The sequence below is a fragment of the Erpetoichthys calabaricus genome, chromosome 10, assembly GCF_900747795.2.
Source record: "Erpetoichthys calabaricus chromosome 10, fErpCal1.3, whole genome shotgun sequence".
NCBI lineage: Eukaryota > Metazoa > Chordata > Cladistia > Polypteriformes > Polypteridae > Erpetoichthys > Erpetoichthys calabaricus.
This window is the reverse complement of record NC_041403.2, coordinates 77,786,173-77,808,238: the sequence shown is the minus strand read 5'-3', so window position 1 is coordinate 77,808,238 and position 22,066 is coordinate 77,786,173. Positions and strand designations below refer to the sequence as shown.

The window sequence follows — 22,066 nt, the reverse complement described above, 5'->3', positions numbered from 1 at the left end:
TGGCATTACTAGCATCTTCCATCATTCAAAGGACAATTTTCTTGAGAAGAGATGAAAAAACAAAATAACTAAAAAAAGTTACAGGTAGCTAATGTTGTAGGTTTATATTGTATTGTATAGTATATTACATTAAGAATAATACCACAAATCATAATCAGTGTTTAATCCTTAAACAATAATAGTATCTGTGCAATTAAACTGCTTGAAGTTTAAGCAAGAATAAATAATTTAGGGAATAGAAGAAGTGTGAATAATTAGCTCATTAATTACTAAAACATTTCTAGTAAAAATGTTTAGTGTTTAACATTTTAATCACTAGTTCTCTTTAGAAAACATTAAAACTATGAATTACATAACAATTGTAATACTTTTACTAGTGTTATTACATTACTGTGATCTTCAAATTCTATGGTTTTATTTCTGGTAATTTGGTTTGCATCCTGAGTCCTATGTGGAGTATGAAGGTTCTCCCCATGTTTCTCCCCATGTGTGTGTGGGTTTCTTCTGGTGCTCCGGTTCCTTCCCACAGTCCATGGACATGCAGGTTAGGTGTATTGGCGGCACACTATTGGCCCTAGTCATAAACAAAATACACAGTCTGAGTTATATATTTTATAACTTAACCACTTTCAGAAATAAATTTCCATTATTTAAAATTAATAACAAAAAATCTGATTGTCAAGTGTAATGAATTCCATTACTTTCCGAGAAATACTTTGAGCTTCTACATTGTCTGAATTGAATTTTCTTAAGCTATCAAATACTGACACTATTGACAGAGTGCTGCTATCCTTAGCTAGCACTGAATCTTGAGCGTTCCTGACTAAAGCAGATTTGCTTTTCATAAACTCGTCATGTTACTTAGTATACCTTACCTTTTGAGGTAAGCAATCAGTTTTGTTGTGTTGTAGTTTTACTAGTAGTTTGTCCTCCTAAAGGTTTTGCAGAACAGAGTTTGCAAATAGCATTTCTAGTGTCATCTGCATAAATGCTAGAGTGAGTCCACACCACAGACATTTTCCTACCTGTGAAATTTCGTTGCTGAAGCATCATGTGAAATGTTTATGGAACAGGAATAATCAGCTTATTAAATATTGGCTTATTTGTAATAATCAACTGATAAACAATTGTATCTTTATTAGCCTATACCTGATATTGGGCCGATACAATCGGTGCATCTCTAGTAATTACTGCATATTTTATTTTTAGTAGTGTGTGTATTGTGGCATGTTATGTTTAAGTGGCTGGAGTTGCATCAATATTTCCACCCACTCAAGAGGTGTTAATGAGATGGCAACTTCAGTGTTGTTGGAGCCCTCACCAGTACACTTAATTGACAAAGAGGGAAGCTGGAGTGGTGTCTGGAAATACTTTGGCATTATGGCAAATGCAAACATGTGTGCAGGATTTTCTATTACTCAATACCAACTAAAGGGACTAACACAGCCAGTTTAGTCAAACACTTAAAGGACTGACATGCGAGTCAATGCAAAGAATTTTGAGATGTATCTTATTTGTAAATTATGGAATCATTAAGTATAAACCTGTAAATTGTTGTATTTGAATCGGGAATCCATCCAACCATCCATTATCCAACCTATTATATCCTAACTACAGGGTCACGGGGGTCTGCTGGAGCCAATCCCAGCCAACACAGGGCACAAGGCAGGAAACTAACCCCGGGCAGGGCGCACGCACACACACACACACACACACCAAGCACACACTAGGGACAATTTAGAATTGCCAGTGCACCTAACCTGCATGTCTTTGGACTGTGGGAGGAAACCCAGACACTGGGAGAACATGCAAACTGAATCAGGAATGTGACGCTTATTTTTTCTACAGGTTGAAATGTTTTTTGTAGTCTGTTAAATGTTTTAACATGTCAAGAGAGGGGTTTGCAATTGTTTTTCCACCATGGGCCAGTTTTATACTGTTTTGCTCATTCAGCATTCTTTAGGACTAGAGCTCTGTCCCTCCTTCAATTTTTAACCCCTCGCCGCGAAGTGTAATGCAATAGGGCATAACTTTCTTTTACTTAATTACTATTGGGTGTAAAAATACATTATATAGTAAATATGATGAAATGTAAGGTGCTATAACTTTTCAGTGCTCAATTGCATAAACATTGGTGCTGTTCTTCTTTGTGCTCGTATACTTTTAGCTGTGCTTCAGAGTGTGCATTTGGAATGCCAAGGATTATTTCCAGCCCAACTAAAGCTTTCCTCATGGAAGAGTACATTGAGATGCAAGTCTTTATTGCAAAAAAATTGGAAGTTACAAAGACATTGTAGTTTATTTACACTAAAATGCAATGTGCACTTTATGCAAAGACACAAGTGTGTTATTGGCCTGTTTGTGTGTTACTTTTCTGAGCAATTGTTTACAAAATACCTTATTAATTTTTTTTTTTAGATTAGAACACTTATTCAATTAACCTTTAGTGACATTTATAACATTTCATTAAACTACCTATTGGACTGCTTTAAGTATTTACATTTAATGACTAAATTTTTTATTATTTGTTACCATCAATGTAAAGATATTAATGTGTAAAGAATTACAATTTATTTAAATACAATTTTTATTCAGTTACAGTCTATGCTGTATTTGGTATCGAAAATGGTATTGAATTTCAATACTTAGTATTGTTTTGAAGTTTGAAATTTTGGTATTAAGACAACCCTAAAAAAAAGATTCTTTTGCTGTCCCAACTGCAATGTTGGACTGTGTGTTGGTGGCTGTTTCAAAATGTATAATACAAAGGACGTGTAGACACCCTTTCCTACTGTATTTATGTTGACATTTTGGTATTTACATGTTTCTGTTCATGATGGTCTGGGTCGGCTCCAGCTGCCACAACATCCTTGAACCAAACTTTGATAACATAACCGGGGTGAGCTGTGCAATGAGGACACACACAGTTGAGTGAGGTGCAAAAAGTGCTAGTACTTTTAACAATTGAGGTTTAAAACACAAACTGCAATAAATAATCCATTAAATCCCACCATAAAACCATGCAGATATCTGGTCCTTTTATTTCTTTTGTCCTTCCAGTCAGCCCAGTGCATCTTTCTTCCTTGTCTTCCCAGTTCACCCCATCTGGTCTTACAGCCATGGTTCCTCTCTTCACCTCTTGTCCTGACTGCTGTGGTTCCTCTCTCCAGCTCTTGTCCTGACTGTCTCCTTTGGTGGCTTCAGGGATGCTCTGAGCTGAACCTCAGTCTTCTACTATGAACCCTTGGCATCTACCAGATCCCAGGGACGCTTTTTATTTTCCCCTGCTCATCCTGGCTGTTCCATTCTGCCCGCTCTCCGCTGAGCTGACACTCCCGATTATGCCCTTCCTTTCTTTGGTTTTGTTGTTGTTCTTATTCTGATCTAACCTGTCTACTACTTCCATGGGCACAGTGTTCTAACACCTGTGACCCGTGGAGTATCAATGTGGAACAGCTGACTGATTAGGCAATTGGCTCACTGTTCATACTACACACCCTGTGGCCAACCAAGTCAGCAACCATGGAACCTGAGTGTGCTTTGTAATTTTTTTTTTTGTGTCCTTTTTTAAAATTTGCCCTGCCAGGGAGGAAACAGACCATAATACAGCAGGGCTTATAAGACAAGAAAGAGAAACATGAAGATGACCTTAGATCAAATATAGCCTTTTTGGGTTATGTGAAAATAAGGGTCTGTTTATACTTATCACAGATGTCAGGCACTATCTGTTGAAAGAAAGTTGCAAAGTCATCTTCGTGGACAGCAGTATGGATGAGAGTTGAGCAGATATTGCAAGGGAAGCATTACATGGGTTAGTGGCAACATGCTATAATTTCTGTTTGCAAAAAATGGTCATGCAGAGGAAGTAGAATTTGAAAGGTACAATGCTAGGTTACAGCAAATGAATAGCTTACCCTTCCTTGTTGTTTCTATGTTCAGTTCCCAGATGTGTGCTGTCTATATGTAACTCTTATCAACTTGGAATCTTAGTCTGTCGGTGGGCCTAAGGCAGGAAGTACATTTACTGTTATTTTTTTTAACTTGGTATAGTGGTACGTGATTGTGATTGTATCTCTAAAAACGCATGCTATTGCCACATGCAAAGAGGGTTTTGCGGAGAAAATTAGCCTAAAATAATGCTGGTAGATGCTATATTCATGCTGTGGATCACTGATTAACTGTCATGTTTGTGAAGCTGTAGAATATACAAAAAGACATGGTGATCGATCCAGGGAACATTTTAAATTAGTTTTCCTTTCAGTTACTACACAACAGATTTTAACCACAACTCCAGTTATGTAATCAACAAATCCTCTCGACTGATTCCTTCATTATCGGCTGCATCATCAATAGAGATTAGCATTACAGACAACTGGTGGCAGACTTTGTCATTTAGTGTTGAAGAGCCACCAACAATTCAGAGGAGTTGATGGTGTACTTCCAACAAGAGAGGTAACGTATGAAATTAGACACTCTAATGAGGAGGAGATGGGGATGGTGCTCTGCTATCAGTAGTTGGTGGTCCATCTGACTAGAAAACTGAATTTCAGCTAATACAGTCTATTTTTTTTTGACGACACTGTGTTCTATTTAATGTGTCCTGCAAGCATATTCAACATGTAGCTATTGCACCGCTGACATTGCATTTTATGAAGGTGTTTTGTAAGAAGAGAATAATGGAAAAAATTAGATACCATCATGACTAATGCAGTGCATTGGTTCCACTTCGCTTTGCTCTGAATATCTTTAGCAATTGTAATATTCCATCACAGCATGTTAAGAAGCAGTATGGGGACATTCTTTTGCCTTTAGCCATTGTGCCTGCTTTCACCTTAGTCAGTTACAACAAGAGACATTGGCAAGGACACTATAAATATCTGTCAGTTAATGCACAGATGCATAGGTGAATAATATGTGAATTGTGTATGTGGTGTGTTTACCACTGTCTTTCCCTTTTGTATTGATTTAGGACTGTTTTGTTGTATTTTACAGCATGTGCCCTTGATATCCATCTGTATCTAGGCAAATTTTTGTGTTCTATGATCCTGTTCATTTGACATTAACAGCAAAGTTAGTGTGCGTTTAGATAGAACTGCAATTGTTTATTGCATACGTGCATATCTGGAGACTGACATATCTATAATTTAGAAACACAGTAAAGCCTAATGTTCAGTGAATGTGTAACCCAGTATTAAAGGGTTGAACTTGTATGTTGTTAGTGGTTTGAAAAAATGTCTAATCTCTTCTTCTTCCTGTGAACTGATCTAGTAATAATCAGTGTCTGAATGATTGATGTCTGTCAGTATGGGTGTTTAAACAGAAAAATCTAGTAAACAAAATATAATCCACTCTGTTCCACAAGGTATAGATAAATAATTGTAGTTAACACTAAGTTTATACTTTTTATTATTTACTTTTTAATACTTTAATGTTAACATAACACTCTCTGATAGTTAAAAGTTAATAGATTTTGGGATCTGAGCTTTCACAAACCTTTCCATAATATTGCTCTATAGCCTGTTGTTCTTGCAGCAACTAAATGTAGGTATGCAGTAAATGGTTAGTTTAGGACTCTGGCCTCCTGTCAAAAGAAATAAGTGGGACCTCAAGGATGGATCATGGGTTTACTGCATAGGTTAGGGTGCACCAATCTACAGTTGATGTAACTGAAAGTATATTTACATGTGTATCTCATAAGATATACTTTCACATTTGAATGGCATTGATATTAATGTTTTAAGTTACATGTACAGTACTTGGAAGGAAAATAAAAGATTTGTGTTTCATAAGAAGAATTCTGCTTGAAGTTATATGTTCATCATCTCCATAATTAATTCCAAATTGATGCTGCACTGTGAATTGCTGCCAGATAACCTTGCCGCATGAAGCCCTGTTTTCATTTGTCCTTCCTTTCCTATACATTCTATTTCAAGGTTATGCTGCAGTTGTTTTTTTTTTTTCAGCATTTCAGGTTTGTTTTTTGTTACCATACTACAGATGAACTCTGTTGCATCATTTACTGTATCATTAATACAGTTAATTACTGAAAATGGTGAAATTAAGTTAACTTTTCATATTGTATTTTTGAGTTTATTACATGTTTAGTATTTGTATTTTTGTACCATTTTAATTCAATTGCTTAGTATCTTTTTAAACAATGTTGATAGTAGCAGTGCTAAATCTAATTTAGGTGGAATTGTTTTGTCAAACAGTGAAAGTTAATTCAGGAAATTCAGTGAAAATGTAGTGGTGTCCCAGAGACTGAACTTGGCAGGAGTTAAATCAGTCCAGGCATTGCTTTCAGCGAGGATAATACTACAGCAAAAGACACATAGCATTTTCCACTTGGGATCTTATATGAATTGAAAGGAATCTGGTAAAAAGCTCTTACAATCGCTAAGATTTCAAACATAGGAGACAATCAACTTCTTTTTAGGCAGTGTGGCATAGCGATTAAATCGTAAAGTGTAAACCAAAAAATTCCAAGTTCAGTCCCCACTTCAGACTGACTGTGTGAACTCTCCACAAATAAGTTATGAGTGCTCTGAATATAGGTAAGGTATGACGCTAAACATTGGTTAAGTGGTGCCTTAGGGTGGTGATCACTATAGTAGAGTGATGTATAAAACAAAAAATATAGGTTTAGATTACATATGGCAGCTGTTAATGTTTAGATTTTGTTTCCAGCAAGATCTCACTCTACATGAAGTTTATTTATACAGGTATTTTTCCAGCTACTGTGGTTCCATCCCACTTCCCAAAAACATGCATGACATGGCTTGAATGAGGAAGGATGTGTTTGTGTGTACATGGTCTACATTGGAGGAAGTTCCCATTCAAGGTTGTTTTCCAACTCCTATGGGATATTTTCAGAAAAGGCTGTAGGTCTCTATTACTTCGTTATAGAAAACTAGGGGGCTCTGGCCCCTGCTCGCTTCACTCGCCAACACCAGTGCGGGCCCTACACACTAGTCATTTCCCAGATCTGCTGCTTGCGATGAATCGTGCTTTGCTTTTGGATAAACATGAATATCAACTCTGTCTTTGATATCTCCGTCTTTCGAAAATATTATCGCTGACAATTCGTCACATGTTGGTTTATTATATATGCGAGCGTGATCTTTCGGATTCATATAGAAATCCAAGAAAACTTCTTTGTCCGTGTTTTTCAGATAAATTTTGTGTAAAGTACAATACTTTTGTACATATGGATTTGTATCCATTATTGGCTGTAGAATTTCTAATACAGTTGTGCTTGAAAGTTTGTGAATCCTTTAGAATTTTCTATATTTCTGCATAAATATGACCTAAAACATCATCAGATTTTCACTCAAGTCCTCAAAATAGATAAAGAGAAACCAGTTAAACAAATGAGACAAAAATATTAGACTTGGTCATTTATTTATTAAGGAAAATGATTGAATATTACATATTTGTGAGTGGCAAAAGTATGTGAACCTCTAGGATTAGCAGTTAGTTTGAAGGTGACATTAGAGTCAGGTGTTTCCAATCAATGTGATGACAATTTCTAAAATTAACATGAAACATTGTATGTTAGCCTGAATTTCCAGTAGTTTGGAAGATGAATGAATACATTTTCTCTTTATATAAGAAAATACTTGTATTTACACAGATGTTTTACAAAAATGAGGACTGTTTAAATTTGTATAATGCGATATGTCTGCTTGCCAAGTTAAAAATGGATTAACTTTGCCTTTTATTTGAAATTAAAAGGTAATTATTTAAAAAATTACATTTAAACAAAATTATCTTGCTTTTATAAAATGTAGCCATGCACTGTATACAGTAATACAGCAAGTAGTAATACTGAACACTGAATTAAGCATAATGGCACCCTGAAATTTCCTTCCTGTATCTGAGTATTGCTGGTGATCCCCAAGTGTAACATTATGCAGTTTTTGTTATGCTGGTGAAGGGGCTCAGTTGCATATTACAAGAAGACACCATCTTGCCACAGTTAAAAATATACTAAATTGAGATATATTTGTGTATCCCATAAAAATAAAGATATGAATTCTTAAAGAATTAAAGAAAATCTATTAAACACTAAAAAAATGATACTAACATGTTGCACTCCAATGAATTGTCTTCAGTTTTGTTTTGTTTGTGGTAAGTGAGCTTATTAGGTTGAAGTTTTCAAAAGAGGAGAATGCTTATCAATGCATCATAGCTGCCGTAGTGAAGTATTCAGCCAAATTTAATACAACATTTAAAGAATATGAACATTGACGGTTGTGAAGAGAAGCTGAACTACCATTTGATGTTTTATTCATTTTGTTTGCACATTTGACCCAGTGACACAACTGAGAATCACATTTCAATTGTATCGTGAAAACTAGCTGAAAGAAAGCAGTTGTGCCAGGCCAAGGGAGTGAGAGTATGTGTTTAATGGTTAATAATGGTTGATCTTAAAATAGAGTGAATCATGCATTGATCTTTTTGGAAGGATATTGTATGTACTTGTATGTTTTTTGCTTTATAAAGTCTTTATATAGAAGTTGTCTGAAATGCTTGTAGTTATATGGATCTGCTAGTGGCATTTGAGAAGTAACACTGCTACCTTCATTTTTTTCTCTCAAAATGTTTCTGTTTTTGTCTCGATGGTCAGTGACTTTCTAAGAGTAATGTCTGTGTTGCTTGCCAAATCCTGCTGCAGTCTGATTTGTTCCTCCCCCTTAAAGCTGTTCTTTCTTTCTTTCTGCCAAGATGATGGCTCATATGCTTCATTCGGCTCACCTCTCATCTTTACTCTGCACAGATCACAGTCATGGAGCACAGCCAGATCTATTGGTGTTAGAAACTCTTCCTTTTAGGTTTTGTTTCTTTAGTTATTTAGATTATCATCCCAGCACTCGGTGTGACTTTTATGCTCCAAGTCTGGCCTTTTTATTTTTCTGATGTATAGATAGATAGATAGATAGATACTTATCTATCTAAACATCAGAAAAACAAAAAGGCCAGACTTGGAGCATAAAAGTCTACATTAACATTTTAGGTTTCTCTTATGGCCTTCTTAAAACTGTAACAAGTTAGGCAAGAGAAGTGTTTGTTAATACCAGTATTTAAATGCTGATTAAATAAAACCCTTTAAAATAATTACAAAACTGCATTTTTGTTTGTAGTTTATTTTATAAAATTGTATCTTACTATATTTTTTTATTAACAATGAATTTGAAAAATCCATCCATTATCTACCGCTTATCCGAAGTCAGGTCGCGGGGGCAGCAGCCTAAGCAGGGAAGCCCAGACCTCCCTCTCCCCGGCCACCACCTCCAGCTCCTCTGGGGGGACCCCGAGGTGTTCCCAGGCCAGTCGGGAGATATAATCCCTCCAGCGTGTCCTGGGTTTGCCCCGTGGCCTTCTTCCAGTGGGACATGCCCAGAACACCCCCCCAGGGAGGCGTCCGGGGGCACCCTGACCAGATGCCCGAACCACCTCAACTAAACTCCTCTCGATGCGGAGGAGCAGCGACTCGACTCTGAGTCTCTCCCGGATAACTAAACTCCTCACTGTATCTCTAAGGCAAAGTCCAGCCACCCTGCGGAGAGAACTCATTTCGGCCGCTTGTATCTGTGATCTTGCTCTTTTGGTCACTACCAAAAGCTCATGGCCATAAGTGAGGGTAGGAACGTAGATCGACTGGTAAATCGACAGCCTCACCTTTTGGCTCAGCTCTCTCTTCACCACGATGGACCGTTGCAGAGCCCGCATTACTGCGGATGCCGCACCGATCCGTCTGTCGACCTACCACTCCATTCTACCCTCACTCGTGAACAAGACCCCGAGATACTTGATCTCCTCCACTTGAGGCAGTATTGTGTTCCCAACTCGGAGAGAGCATTCCACCCTTTCTCTGGCTGAGAACCATGGCCTCGGATTTAGAGGATGCTGACTCTCATCCCTGCCGCTTCACACTCGGCTGTGAACCGCTCCAGTGAGAGCTGGAGGTCACTGTCCGATGAAGCCAACAGAACCATGTCATTCGCAAATAGCAGAGACAAGATTCTGAGGTCACCGAACCATACCCCCTCCGCTCCTTGGCTACGCCTAGAAATTTTGTCCATAAAACTTATGAACAGAATCGGTGACAAAGGGTAGCCCTGGCGGAGTCCAACCTCAACAGGAAACAAGTTCGACTTATTACCGGCAATGTGGACCAAGCTCCTGCTCCTCCTGTACAGGGACTGAATGGTTCGTAACAATGAACCTTGTACCCTGTACTCTTGGAGCACACCCCACAAGATGCTTTGAGAGATACGGTCGAATGCCTTCTCCCAATCCACAAAACACATGTGGACTGGTTGGACAAACTCCCATGCCTCCTCCAGGATCCTGGCCAGGGTGTAGAGCTGGTCCAGTGTTCCACGGCTGGGACGGAATCCGCATTGTTCCTCTTGAATCCGAGATTCGACCATCGACCGAACTCTCTTCTCCAGCACCCCTGAATAGACCTTACAGGGGAGGCTGAGGAGTGTGATTTCCCCCTATAGTTGGACACATCCTCTGGTCACCCTTCTTAAAAAGAGGGACCATCACCCTGGTTTGCTAATCCAGAGGCACTGCCCCCGATGCCCATGCGATGTTGCAGAGACGTGTTAACCAGGATAGCCCCAAAACATCCAGAGCCTTGAGGAACCCAGGGTGAACCTCATCCACCCCAGGGGCCCTGCCACCTCTGCTTTTTAACTACCTTGGCGACCTCGGCCCCTGATATGGACGGGCCCCCCCTGGAGTCCTCCAGCTCTGCCTCCTCTAAGGAAGGCATGCAGATGGGATTAAGAAGATCCTCAAAGTATTCCTTCCACCAGTCAATAACGTCTGCAGTTGTAGTCAGCAGGGCCCCATCTCCACTGTACACAGTGTTGGTGGAGCACCGCTTTCCCCTCCTGAGGCGCCTGACGGTTTGCCAGAACCTTCTCGGTGCTGACCAAAAGTCGTTTTCCATAGCTTCCCCAAACTCCTCCCATGCTCGAGTTTTTGCCTCATGAACAGCCGATGCCGTCACACGCTTGGCCCGCAGGTACCCCTCAGCTGCCTCTGGAGTCCCACTGGTCAACCAGACCCAGTAGGACTCTTTCTTCAACTTGACGGCCTCACAAACCTTGGGCGTCCACCACTGGGCTCGTAGATTGCCGCCACGAGAGGCACCGACAGACCTTGTGGCCACAGCTCCGTTCTGCTGCTTCGACAATGGAGGCTCAGAACATGGCCCATTCAGACTCAATGTCCTTCGCCTCCCTCAGAATAAGGTTGAAGTTCTGCCGGAGGTGGCAGTTAAAGATCTTTCTGACCGGTTCCTCTGCCAGACGTTCCCAGCGGACCCTCATTATACATTTGGGTCTGTCTGGTCTGTCCGGCAGCCTCTCCCGCCATCTGATCCAACTTACCACCAGGTGGTGATCAGTTGACAGCTCAGCCCCTGTCTTCACCCGAGTGTCCAAGACATAAGTTCGCAGATCCGATGACACGATTACAAAGTCGATCATGGAGCTGTGACCTCGGGCATCCTGGCGCCAAGTGCACTTATGGACACACTTATGCTCGAACATGGTGTTCGTTATGAACAATCCATTGCCAGCACAGAAGTCCAACAACTGAACACCACTCGAGTTTAGATCAGGGATACCGTTCCTCCCAGTCACACACCTCCAGGTTTCACTGTTGCTGCCGACGTGAGCGTTTAAGTCTCCCAGTAGGAAAGATAGAGTCCCCAGGAGCTGCACCTTGCAGTGCTTCTTCCAGGGACTCCAAGAAGGCCAGGTACTTCGAACTTTTGTTCGGCGCGTAAGTGCAAACAACAGTCAAAGTCCTTCCCCCAACTCAAAGGTGCAGGGAAGCAACCCTCTCGTCCAACGGGGAGAACACTAACGTACAGGCCTCGAGCCGGGGTGCTGTAAGCAAGCCCACCCCTGCCTGCTGCCTTTCACCCACAGCAATTCCAGAGTGGAACAAAGTCCAGCCTCTCGCAAGAGGAATGGTTCCAGAGCCCAGACCGTGCGTAGAGGTGAGCCCGACTTTATCTAGCCGGTACCTCTCAACCTCAAGCACCAGTTCGGGCTCATTCCTCACCAGAGAGGAAACATTCCATGTCCCAAGAGCCAGTTTCGGCAATTCAGGGTCGGAACACCAGAGTTCCCGCCTTGGCCACCACCCATATCGCATTGCACCCGAACCCTATGGCCTCTCTTACAGGTGGTGGGTCCACAAGAGAGCGGAACCACATTGCTCCTTCGGGTTGAGCCCGGCTGGGCCCCGTGGTCAAAGGTCCAGCCACCAGGCGCTCGCCAGCGAGCCCCTCCCCTGGGCCTGGCTCCAGGGTGGGGCCCCGGGTACCCTTTCCCGGGCAAGGGAAACGCTGATCCTTGGTTTAAAGCCATATGGGGTCTACATTTGAAAAATGTAGATTCAATAGTCTTTGGCTAAACTCTATAAATACATGCAAGTAAAGTCAACTATTTCAAAAATACTAACTAGATCTGCTTTTAATATTAAATAACGAAAGCTTTTGAATTTACCTTTAAAATATAGTATAGTGACAACTGCATCTACATTAAGCAGGCTCATTGCTCTTAGCCATTGCATTTAGGTTCAATGGAATAATGCTGTATGCTTATTTTATTAAATATAGTATTACATGACTTATATTTTAGCACTTCCTAAAATATATTTTATTCTTTGTCAATTGTTCTTTGGTACTGCTCAATTAAATGGGTCACCTTTTCAATGTCATAAATCTGAAGGAAACTCTGATAACCAGAGCCGGGTTTAAACATCCTTTTGGCTCTGCACTATTCACTGCACAAATATAAAACAGGAATGAGCCAGTAAGTCAGTATGCACTTCATATGGTTATAGATAGAACTTTATTTGTTCCCAAAAGGGAATTTGGCTTTTTATATAATATACACACACCCCTATACACACACTCCCACATACTGTATACTGTATGTACTGTCTGTGTCTTATGTCTTTAATGTTACAGTTTCATTCCTAAATGATTATTCTAAATCAGCCAATGCTTGCATTTCCCTTTACTTCACATTATTTCCTTTCCAGATTTATATGAAAAATGTTGAATTGTAATTTGCTTGGATTAATGCTCAAGAAAAAGCAATTTAGACAGGCAGTGCTATAATCTGTGTTAGTGGTAACTGACGTTTAGTTTTTCAATTACACGTCTTCTACTTGCATTGCCTAGATGGTGTCAGATTATTTCACAGGAAATCACAGGGGATGACATTTCTCAAGTCTGTGATGACATTCCACCACCTTCATATTTCAAAAATATTACAAGCTTGCCGAGTTATTACAGCCAGTAATGTTCTCCCTGACAGTACCTGTACCCAAACCAAAGTTTTAAGGTGTGACAAGTTCAGCTGCCATCTCTGGCCTTTTTTTCTTTTTTCCATTTTGTTATGGAGTGACAAACATGAGACATCGGACAGATAATCCTCTTCTGTCTTTTTGTAGTCAAAAATACTTGTGTTCCTCATTGCTTTAGAACTATGGTACATGCATTGTGTTGCCAGATGAACACTTAATGGTTGTCAGCCCTCGCAAACACAAGGCTATCCCTATGAATTAACATAAAATCAACCAGTTTGATTTTGCTGGCATTAGTCTGACCAGTCTGACTGAGTCAAAGTACACGTCTATCAGTCATGAGGGTGTGTGGTGTTAATTTGCTTTTAGATTAATAAAGATCTGTCTGTCTGTCTGAAAAGTTCATGTACTGTGATGGGGGCTTTAGTGATACATTTTCATACATGGAGGTGGTGCATGTTCTGCCTGTGTTTACACAGGTTTTTCTTGGGTTTTCCTTCCATGTCTCCATAGATACAATATGAATGTGATTACAGACTGGTCTTGTGTGAGTGATTGCTTTAGATAGATAGATAGATACTTTATTAATCCCAATGGGAAATTCACATTCTCCAGCAGCAGCATAATAATACAATAAATAATATTAAATTAAAGAATGATAATAATGCAGGTGAAAAAACAGGCAATAACTTTGTATAATGTTAAATGTTAACGTTTAAACCCCCGGGTGGAATTGAAGAGTTGCATAGTTTGGGAGAGGAACGATCTCCTCAATCTGTCAGTGGAGCAGGACATTGACAGCAGTCTGTCGCTGAAGCTGCTCTTCTGTCTGGAGACGATACTATTTAGTGGATGCAGTGGATTCTCCATAATTGATAGGAGCCTACTGAGCGCCCTTCGCTCTGCCACAGATGTTAAACTGTCCAGCTCCATGCCAACAATAGAGCCTGCCTTCCTCACCAGTTTGTCCAGGCGTGAGGCGTCTTTCCTCTTAATGCTGCCTCCCCAGCACACCACCACGTAGAAGAGGGCGCTCGCCACAACTGTCTGATAGAACATCTGCAGCATCTTATTGCAGATGTTGAAGGACGCCAGCCTTCTAAGGAAGTATAGTCGGCTCTGTCCTTTCTTGCACAGCGCATCAGTATTGGCAGTCCAGTCTAATTTATCATCTTTGCAGTGTGTTTGACTAGGCCCTGCAATAGACTGGCATTCTCTCCATTGATATTTTCCTGCCTTATAACCTGTACTGCTGAGAGTAGCTCCAGCTCCCTCATGGTCTTGAACATAATTAAGTCAGTTTGATAATGTTACATTTTGGCACATCTATTAACAGTGTTTTAGCAAGTTATGTTCAATTATATCTAGTAAATTAATATTTGGATGTATTACTTCGGGAGTAGATTGTGATGGAAATCTGCAGTTTTCCAGAATGTTCCCCTGTTTTCAGATTGTTTTTTAAATTATGAATCTGAGAACTAAAGTAAATGAATTTCTTCAGGAAGTAATGCATTTTTATTTATGTAAAGTATGATTCATAACAAGTAGCATAATAGTCTAAACAGTTAACACATCCCTTGATGAAACATAAGTGTAATACAGGCATTGTGTAGTTGCAAAGGCAACACCAGTACAGAAACCTTTTGCTGGAGTGGGATAGTATGACACAGAATCAAGTATGTGCATCTGAAATGTACATTATTACCATTTTATAGTATGTAAATAACTGTACCACATTTCAAATAAAACAAATTTTTAGATACTGTAGCTTAAGGTAATATGAATTCAATTTTTTATGTAGAACTTGACCTAATTGACAATCTCAAAGAGTTATACAAATATATAGTACTTAAGTACATACTTTAACATAATGTTTACTCAGTTACAATCTGGGCTATCTTAATGAATTTACTGACTCATTAGGATGCAAAGCTTAAAAAGGCTTTGCAGTGTAGTTATATTGCTCTTCAGTACTTTGTAGACTCCTTATCATAGTGTTATAATGACAGATAAAGGTCTAGTTTTTTATAATGTAAATAGAGTGACAGTCTATACAGTACCAAGCACCTTGAGAGATATGCAGAGTTGTAAACAGCAGTAAATGAAACAACCATCCATCCATCAAACCTGCTAGACACCTGATGCTTGCTTGAATGAAACGTACATGATGAATTAAATTTTAAACTGAAGTTTGAAGTGTAAGTTATTTTTCTTGCAGTGTTCTGATACAACATCCATTGAATGAGGTGAAAAAACTCAGTTTATTGATGGTGTGCTAAATAACAAGCTCTCCATGCCTGCCAGTTTACCCAAGTCTTCCAGCTCTAAAAGATGGAGTGTGGTGTCATTTGTGAAGTCATATTAGTAAGTACTAAAGTGTTCTTGGCATCTAAATACTTCAGTGTGAAAGTTCATTAATTAACATTTATTTTGGCTGAAGTTAAGACAACATTAAATGTTATCCATAATATTAATTCTATATTAACTTTTCATGGATTTGCATTGCTGAATAGTTTGGCTTTTGAGGTGCTATATAGAGAGCTGTGTCCAGGGCTGCTTGCTGCCTAATGCCTTCTGACTTGGTAACTGAAAATTGGAATCACTCTGAACAATTTTGTACTTTAAAACCATATATTTAATGATCATTTTGAGGAAAGAATAAAATGTATTTGTTTAAAACTAAAAATGTGTTTTAGAATAATTCTAATTGATTTTTTTAATTTACTATTCTCTGATGAAAATGCAATGTTTGTGAAATACAGAAAATATTTTGTTTGAACTTTTAATTCATCTAGAAGAGAGCAGAGAAGGAAATGGCTACACATTCACTTGTAATGCTCAAGTGGCCTTTTAAAATAAAAGTATGGTTTCTAAGTCAACAGACTAGTCTGTCGTGAGGCATATACATAAAAGAAGTTTTGACCAAAACTACTATTTGTAGCAGGATCTAAGCCCTCACATCCTAACTTTTGTCTCAATTTAATTTAATTCAGGCAAATTAGGTGTCCTTGGGTAATAAAATTTCTGCCATTTACTCTGCCATTCTCAAAGCAGCACAATCATTTTCAGGGTTGAAGAGGTCAGAAGCATAATGTAAGCACTGACCTTAGGCAGGACATTGTTACATCACATGACACACTCAGTCACATATCCCGACTCATTCTACTAGGGTAGACCAAAAAAAGAAGTGGCTAGCTGCAGTGTGTCTGACATGATGAAGGATCTAAAGTAGCATGAATTATTGTATAAACCTGTGCTTTAAAACCTCATATTTTGGCCACATTACTCACAAGTAAGCATCTTATTATGGAACTAGTCATTTAGCCCGTTACAATAACGGGCGCTAGAACAGTAGTGCATAAACATTAGTAGGAACAGTCTATATTAAATGGCAAGGGAGTTTGACCTCATTCTTTTTGTTGGTCGTATTTTTCTTTCTTTCAGCCTTTCTTTTGTTGATGTTTACTGTGTATTGTGTGTCTTTAATTTTCTGTGACAGTAATACTGTCTTGTATGTCTGCTGGCTTGTATGTTCGTAATATACCTTTAATTTTCTCTGGTGGTAATACAGGCGTGCGTGTCGGTAATATGCCTTTAATCTCCTCTGACAGTAATACTGGCTTGTATGTGGCTGTAATATGAGTCACTGTATTGTGTACCTTTAATTTCCTCTCGCAGTAATACTGGTTTGTATTTCCGTAAAACGCCTGTAACTTTCTCTGACAGTAATATCGCGCGTCGCACCGCGCCCCACGCATGCGCACTTCACCAGAAGACACGGACACCTGGACGCACACAGGGATTTTATTAAAGAGGATGATATATGTACTGTGTGTGTGTGTGTGTGTATATATATAATGTACTAGCAAAATACCTGCGCTTCGCAGCGGAGAAGTAGTGTGTTAAAGAGGTTATGTAAACATATATATATACATATACATATATATACATATCTACATATACACATATCTACATATACATATATACATCCACATATACATATATATATACATATACAAATTTACACATCTGCATATATATATACATATCTACATATATATACATATAAATATATACATATCTACATATATATATATACTAGCAAAATACCCGCGCTTCGCAGCGGAGAAGTAGTGTGTTAAAGAGGTTATGAAAAAAAAAGGAAACATTTTAAAAATAACGTAACATGATTGTCAATGTAATTGTGTTGTCATTGTTATAAGTGTTGCTGTCTTTTATATATATATAGCAAAATACCTGCGCTTTGCAGCGGAGAAGTAGTGTGTTAAAGAGGTTATGTAACCATATATATATATATACATATCTACATATACACATATCTACATATACATATATATACATATACACATATACATATATACATATATATACATTATATATATATATATATATATGTATATATATATATATATATATATACATATATATACATACACATATACAAATTTACATATCTACACATATATATATATTTCCCATTGGGATTAATAAAGTATCTATCTATCTATCTATCTATCTATAAATATAAATATAGACATACATATATACATACATACATTCACACACATATATATAGAGCAAAATACCCGCACTTCGCAGCGGCGAAGTACTGCTTTAAAATTTTATATAATAAACTGAGGGAAATTATACCAATAATTATTTGTTAAGGATCTCTTTGTATACCATGTTGTCAGTTCGCCCCTCCGGTTGTAATATGACCAAGTTCTGCGCTGAGCTTACTCTTGAGCATGCAACGTATACTTGGCCATGTGAAAAGCAAATCAAGAACAGCAAGACCGCGCCAACTGCGGAGCTCAGCTCGAGCGAAATGAATTGAATGAAATGAGGTGAATGGGAGGGGAGATGATCACGTGACTCCAACACCTGCCTTAACTCTCCATCCCTCCACAAACACACAAACACAGTGTCTCGGATCCCAACTCTCCTTTATATAAAGAGATAAATAGCAAAATACCCGCGCTTCGCAGCGGAGAGTAGTGTGTTAAAGAGGTTATGAAAAAGAAAAGGAAACATTTTAAAAATAACATAACATGATTGTCAATGTAATTGTGTTGTCATTGTTATGAGTGTTGCTGTCTTTTATATATATAATATGCACACACACACACATAAACATATATATACATATACATATATATATACATATCTACATATACACATATCTACATATACATACGTATATACACATCCACATAAACATATATATACATATACAAATTTACATATCTACATATATATATATATATATAGACATAGATATATACATACATACATTCACATATATATATATATATATATATATATATATATATATATATATATACTGTATATATACATATCTACTTATTGGCTCCTGTATTTAGGATATGGCAGGTTGGATAATGGATAGATGGACATTTGTATGCATAGCCCTATTTGCCCATTTTCGTTTTTTTTCTTTCTTCAGTAATATTTCAGTAAACCCGGAGCTTGTCAGTTCAAATCCTGGTACTGACACCACTGTGTGACCCTGAGGAAGTCACTTCACCTGCCTGTGCTGCAAAAAACAAAAGTAATGTAACAAATTGTACTTCAGATGTTGTAAGTTGGTGGAATAAAGGCATAAGTCAAATAGATAAATATGTATTATACACATAGGAACTATTCATTTATTTTCAGTTAAGTCATCTGCAGCAAACTTTTATAAATGAGGGTTTCTCCTTTTTAGATAGTGCAAACTGTTTCTTCTTCATTGACGTTTTCTCTTGGAGAGCTTTTTTTCATTTCATTGAAAATGAAAGCAGCAGCTGCCAAAATATGTAGCTTTCTTATTAATTTTTCAACATTGTGTAAAATAAATGTATAAAGTAACATAAAAGGTTTAAATACTGGTTATTCTTTTACACTAAAATATTACTACAGAGATACAAAAAAAGTAAAATGGATATGTTCTTTTTCTTTAAGGAGATTAAATATTACTGAAGAAAGAAAAAAAAATTAAACAGCCAAATGGGGCTATGCATATGAACTTAAAAGGTTTAAATAAAACAGAAATATATATTTTATTTTTACTTGGTTAACTTGTGGAGGGTGTATCCTGTAGCAAAGCCCTAACTTTTTTCGTGAAAGCCCGTTTCAGTCAATAAGTCTTATGTGTGTGTTTATGTATGTGTGTATATATATATATGTAGATATGTGTATATGTAGATATGTATATATATGTATATGTATATAAATGTTTATGTGTGTGTGTATATTATATATATATATATATATATATATATATATATATATATATATATAAAAGACAGCAACACTTATAACAATGACAACACAATTACATTGACAATCATGTTACGTTATTTTTAAAATGTTTCCTTTTTTTTTCATAACCTCTTTAACACACTACTTCTCTGCTGCGAAGCGCGGGTATTTTGCTAGTATATATATATATATATATATATATATATATATATATATACATACATATACACGCATACATGCAGTTTCAATAACATAGAAATCAATATAAACATTAACATCATTATCATATGAGAATATGAAGTAATATATAAGAAGCACATTTCATATAAATATAAATTATTAAACAGTATAATCTTCTTCTGTAATTTGCTACCGTGGCAATTTGTGTGTCTGTCCAGGATTTTAAATCACCTGTAGCTCACAAACCGTTTCACCTATTGACTTGAAATCTGGTACACATATAGTACGTCACGTCTGCTATCCGCTTTATGGGTGATGATTGTATTATTCTTTTTATCTTTATTTTATTTTATTGTAGAATCAACTCCTATCTGCGCACACCAGGGCGGCCGTGGGCGGATGCGTATGGTGTATTCACTCCATGTTATCGTGCATTGCGCTGTCACTGGTATTTTGATAAAAGAATTTGAACAACATATAAGAAGCGTATAAATTATTAAACAGTAAAACATTAACATTTAAGAAGTAAAGTTACATTAAGTACTACTGCAGTGCCTTCGGGTATACCTCATTTTTTGTTTGCCCATTACATGCTTAAATGTATACATTTTTTGGTGTACCTACCCGAGAACACGCGACATATAACCGAGCGTGGGAGAAGCATGGATTTTAAACACGCGTTGAGTTCATCTGCTGGTCTCCCTCGTGGAATAACTGGTAATGTTTGACTAAAATCTACAGCGAGTAAAACGACATTACCTCCTATTTTTTTTTTACGATCTCTGAGATGTTGCTTTTTTCATTTCAAGGCTTCATAAGCTCTTTTATGTTCCATGGTGTACTTATCCCAAACCATCATCTTTGAATGTTGCAAGACTTTCGCCTTGTATGTAGATCGGGGTAATTACATTCATTGCATTCCTAGTCTGAATCACAATCTGATTGTATGGGTGGTTACCTGGCACTGTAGGGTTGCCACCCGTCCTTTAAAATACGGAATCGTGCTGCATTTGAGAATGAAATTGCGCGTCCCGTTTTGAATCAATACTGGATGGGATTTGTCCCGTATTTTTTTTATCATTTTTTTTAAAGCAGCGTCTCATGCAAATCATCCCACACGCATTTTATGAAGATGCCTCCTTTCCTACTTTTGATTGGGTAATACTTGATGTCATCATTAGTTTGATTGGTCTTTTTAACTGTCCAGTGAGGAGGGCGTGTCTTTTAAGTAGAGTCTGCAAAGTGTTGGCACTGAGATGTGGCGTCAGCGCCAGAGTTGAAGCCCCTAATGTTGCGGTCAGCAAGTCGGCTAACATCCGCCATGTGCCGACTTTCAGTTGCGAGAAGCAAATCATAGAATGGTTGAAACTGTTGCCCCTAACGTTGCGCCACGGCGTGTGGTTCGTTTATACCTCGTGTCTTCTCATTAAACTTTTATCTCGCGAATATGTTATTGCAATCCGCAGCGGGAGCGTTTCTATAAACTTAATTTAAACTTACGTTTTACACCGTGCTTTGTTTCCCTTATGAACATGCTTGTATGCTTCACTCGCTCCCTTCTCAATTGTTTAATTAATTTTTTGCTCTTCGCTGTTTGCGGCTCTTCCGTCATTTCCCCCTACTTCGTTCTTTTATCTCGCGAATATGTTATTGCAATCCTTAACGGGAGCGTTTCATTAAACTGATTGAAAATAGTTTTGCATTTACCTTTTTAGTAAAAGGCGAGCTTTTAAGCCTGAGAAATCACCCCGTAAATGCACACGTTTAATTGCACATGTGTTAATATGTATGGTTACACAGTATTAAAAGACAGTGAACAACGTCAGTTACCTTTGTTCCCGCGTTTGATAAAAGGCGAGGTTTTAAGCCTGAGAAATCACCCCGTAAATGCACACGTTTAATTGCACATGTGTTAATATGTATGCTTACACAGTATTAAAAGACAGTCAAAAATTAACGTCATTTACCTTCGTTCCCGCGTTTGACTCGTGCTGTAAATCTCTTCCTTGTTTTTAGTTCACGTGATTACGTAGGAGGCGTGATGACGCGATACGTGACTCCGCCTCCTCCATTACAGTGTATGGACAAAAAATATGTTCCAGTTATGACCATTACGCGTAGAATTTCGAAATGAAACCTGCCTAACTTTTGTAAGTAAGCTGTAAGGAATGAGCCTGCCAAATTTCAGCCTTCCACCTACACGGGAAGTTCGAGAATTAGTGATGAGTCAGTCAGTCAGTCAGTCAGTCAGTCAGTG

The 22,066-nt window shown here is 38.1% G+C and overlaps 1 protein-coding gene across 1 annotated transcript in view; it reads left to right on the top strand.

The window, feature by feature from the left end:
* Positions 1–22,066, top strand: part of st3gal3a (ST3 beta-galactoside alpha-2,3-sialyltransferase 3a) — a 249,979-nt gene that overhangs the window by 19,399 nt on the left and 208,514 nt on the right. Inside the window, 1 exon segment of the mRNA XM_051933244.1 lies at positions 15,563–15,708. The gene's annotated coding sequence lies outside the window, so the exon portion shown is untranslated.